Below are 4549 nucleotides of genomic sequence, written 5' to 3' on the forward strand. Positions count from 1 at the left end.
TAACCAGTTGGCGACCCATTGGACTGTATGGGTGTCTACGCCACAGTCCCCCAGCTTCCTAATGAGAATGGGGTGAGAGACAGTGTCAAAAGCCTTCCTGAAGTCTAGGAAAACTATATCCACTGCCACCCCTGCATCCAATGATTTAGTGACCTGGTCGTAAAAGGCCACCAGGTTGGTCTGACAGGACCTGCCGCTGATGAACCTGTGCTGGTTGCCCCTAAGCATGCAGCTCCCTGCTGGCCCCTCTTGGATGTGTGCCAGAATAATTTTCTTGAACAGCTTGCCTAGGATCGAGGTAAGGCCGACTGGCCTGTAGTTCCCTGGGTCCTCTTTCCTCCCCTTTTTGAAGATGGGGAATATATAGTAGGGAGGCTACCTTTATGTCCTTTTGGACATGGTTTGCTGTACTCTCTGACCCCGTGGACTCTGGCTCCAAGATAGATGTCACAACGGGTGTTTCGGGGCACTCTAGCCTTATGGGCTATGCGTGGCTCCAGCTGCCCCTTTACCACGCCCCAAGCCTCACTGGTGGTACTGATGTTGTTTGGTTTGGGCCTTGTTGCAATTTGGTCCCCTTGTCCTCCCTGGGCTCTCCATGGCCCTGTCTTGCTCGGCGCCTCACTGGCACTTGGGCTGTCTGCAGCCCTGCAAAGTGCTGCGCCCTCTGAGGCACTGGGGACTGTGCACCCCAAATGCTGCAACCTCTCTGGCGTTGGGGTCCCCATGCTGCCATGGGTCCCCCATAAGGCATCCTCCTTCCCCTAATAGCCTCACCCAAACCACCGGTGTTATACAATGATAAACAAAACACAAGCCCCTGGGCCGTAACATAGATTCAAGCCGCCTGGCTATAATGTCATTTAAACCCTACTGGGGAATGCTCCGTCCCACAACAGTATCAGGAGCTGCTTGTGCAGTCAGGCCCCTCCCCTTTGCTTGCTCTGGGAGAGCTCTTTCCCCCTTGGCTGCTGGCAGGGAACTGCCCTCCTGGCCTCAGCCCTGGGGTTTATATATGAGCCAGGTCCTGCCCCTTCCGGTCAGCTGACCGCTGGCAGGTGTGGGCCACTAGCTCCTTCTGGCTGCCCTGGTAACCAGCAGCTGGGGCTTCCACCTCACTGCTAGGGCTCTTCCCCTAGCAGTTTCAGCTCTTTAAAGGAGCAGGGCACCCTAGTGCTCTGCGACAGCCTTCTTTTTTTTTCCAGTGACAATACATGTGTGTGCATGCGTGCATGTAAGTATGCGTAGGTAACTGCTGAGGATACCTATTGTGGAAAATTTAGTGTGAACCCATGAAGTTTATCAAGAAGTTTTCATTTAATTTGTTGTAACATGAAGAATATTCTGTGAATGCATTTAGGCAATAGCATGTATTCAGTATAATACAAGCCAAGGCTAATGCGTATCAGTGTTTAACTCTTTTGGTATCAGGATTGATTAGATTATCCATGTGTTCAATATGTTTTATTTAAGCTCACATTTAAGGCCTGTTCAAACTAAAAATGTTGAAGGAAGTTGTCTATAATTTGCAGTTCAGTAAGCAAAAATAACTTGAGAAATACTAGCTTAAAAATAATAAGAGTTTTCTTGGATGGAGTAGTATGTCTTATGGAGCAGCCTTTGCAGCCATTAGTAATTTTTGTTCAGCAAGTAGGCATAATTAGAGTTACTGTATAAGCAGCTTATGACACCCATGGGTAAGATGAGCAGCTATTTAAATAATTCAAATGGCACGAGACTTTGTCAGTTTCAGTGATATTGGCATTAAGGTGATATACATGTGCCTGTTATTCTGCAAGGGAACAGCCTGTTCCTGGCTTTTTGCACCTTGTAAGCAGAGTGTTTAGCTTTACGTTACTCTGCTTCTTACCAGGTCCCCCTTCAGCCAAAATGTGCCCTTCTGCACCTTTGGGGATTCCTGCCCAATCTCCAAACACTGCTGGGTCAAGGGGATTCCTCTTAATTGGTCTTTAAGGAGGTTGTGATTACCCAGGTCCTGCCTACGTTTTGCTGCCCAGCGCAGCAACTTGGACAGCGGGTGCCAGTTCTGACCCACCCTAATAGGGTGGAAAAGATCGACGTACATCAACACAGTTGGTTCTGTGGTCTAGACCCCAACCAACAGCCTTACTTCCATAGGATAGGGTCTAACAACCCATTGGATGCAGGTCTTAGATGCACGTCACAATTGACAGCTGATTGGAGTCCACAAGCTGTTCATGAAAAAATGCCTGTCCAGAGCCCAAATCTGCTAGGTTCAGGACCTGAGTATCCTCTGTCTTCACTGGAACCACATTGCCTTTTTGCTTCGGTGCCTCTACCGGACCTGGTCTGTGCATAGCTGCAGTCCATCTATGGGTACTGGCTTCTCCAGTGCTGTGGTTGTTCACATGTAAAGTGGACCAAGACCTCCCTTTTTTCTCATCATAGAATCATAGAAGTAGGGTCGTAAGGGACCTTGTAGATCTTCAAGTCTGACCCCCTGCCTGGGCAGGAGAAAAAAACTGGGCTCAAATGATCCCAGCTAGGTAGGCATCAAGCCTCCTCTTAAAGACCCCCAGGGTAGGAGCCAGCACCACTTCCCTTGGAAGCTGGTTCCAGATCCTAGCCCCCCTAACTGTGAAGTAGTTCTTACGGATGTCTAATCTAAACCTCTCCAACAACTTGTGGCTGTTATTCCTTGTTATGCCAGGGGGCGCGAGGGGAAACAAGGTCTCTCCCAAACCCTTCTGGTCCCCCCTAGTGAGCTTATAGACGGTCACCAGGTCCCCCCTCAGCCTTCTCTTGTGAAGGCTGAACAGGTTCAGGTCCTGCAGTCTCTCATTGTAGGGTCTGCCCTGTTGTCCCCGGATCTTGCGGGTGGCCCTCATCCTGGCGCTACATTCCAGACAGAAGGGATCCATTTGTCCATCCAAATAAGTAGCCTGCTTCTGTTGAGCCTGCCCTTGTCTGTGTGGGGAATCAGGGCAGGATTCCTGGATTGGGTGCAGGATCACCACCTAAAGGCCTTCCAACTGTAGGAGGCCCTCCCTGTTTTGAATTCATGCCTCACTGAGCCTGTCCCTTTGGTCCCACAGCCTATTTCTTATATTTGAATTTGGCTGCAAGGAAGTTCTTGACTAGACAAACTACCTTTGGCAAATCACCAAGCCAGTGTCTGCAAACCCACTCCTGGGGTATCACAGAAAATGTCTGGTGAAATTAATCCAGTGTTATTACCTCAACTGTTTCTGTGGCTGAGCAGGACTCTAGTTTAAGCCATCAGGCACACAAGTTCTGGAAGCACTGCAGAACAGTTTGGGGCCAGAAGTCCAAGTTAAATAGGTCTCCTTAGAACGAATGCCAATATGTCTCTTTGGTGAGACCGAGGTGGTCTAAAGGTTTCATGCAGTTCTACGTAGTCTCAGCTCCCAGCTCTGGTACCTGGCCTAAATTTCCCCTGTCAGGTAAGGGGCTAGCTTAGTGGCTCACTGACTACCCACTTGAAGGCTTCCAGAAAGGCCCCAGGATCATCATCTGGCCCCATCTTTGTGAGGTTTCTGTGGGTTGTTGGGTTAAGGCAGTAGCACCCACTTGCATGTGGGGCTTTCCCTTATCCAGTAGCCAAACCATGAATTGCTGTTGCTCCTACAAGTTCTGCTGAAACTTGCTGCGAAAGCTGAAGCTGTGGGAACACTTGTTAATAGTGCTAATGTAGCCCCTCCAGCCATTTTAGCAAGGCTTCTATTATCCATTCTTTAACTGCTGGTGTCTGAGACTACTGGCATTCTCCACCAGCTGTAAGCAGGCTGAAGAAGAATTTGTTCCTTAGCCAGCCCTCTAAAGCAAAGTTCAGTTTTTAAAACAAACAACTCCCTGTCCTGGACACTAGGAAGGGAGTCTCTTTTGCTTTTGCTCCAGCACAGTAGCCTAACGCCTTTAAACAAGCTGTTCCTTTCACAGCCTGCTTACACTTCTGGGAGATTTTAGGTCTCCCTGTGTGACAGTCCCTGCTTAGCCACAGCTGGGCTTTATTAAAAGGGCTGGCTGTTCCTACCTAAAGGGGAGATCACCCTGTTACATGTCTCTTTAAGAGCATCCTTAAGAGGGCATTGTCAGGTTCAGAGCTGCTGACAGAAGGGTGCTGAGAGCAGTTGAGGTAGACTGGAAGGAATACTTGGCAACCCCTGGCAACATGTTGAGTAATTTTTACGGATCACCAAATGAGCTTGTTTATATGTGGCTTTCATTGCATTTGCTATGAAGTATAGTCACTGGAGGAAAGGAGCAGTATCAAGTTCCACATACAAGTGAAGCTACAGTTTCACCAAGCAGTATCATAAACTGGGTTGTCAAGTCATCCTTTCAAACTAACCAGACAGATTAACTTTTCATTTCATGTCATATCCATACATAGTTTAGAGCTATGTACCTGAATTCATTTTGCCAGCTTTATCAGTCAAGTTTATACTAGACTCAGAAACCTCAAAGCCAACAGTAAACCCTTCAGTCCAATGTGTCAAGCTTTTAAACATCAGGCAAAACACTTGATTTGAGTATCTTAGAATAT

The sequence above is a fragment of the Gavialis gangeticus genome, unplaced genomic scaffold, assembly GCF_001723915.1.
Source record: "Gavialis gangeticus isolate Ggan-Ray unplaced genomic scaffold, GavGan_comp1, whole genome shotgun sequence".
Lineage (NCBI taxonomy): Eukaryota > Metazoa > Chordata > Crocodylia > Gavialidae > Gavialis > Gavialis gangeticus.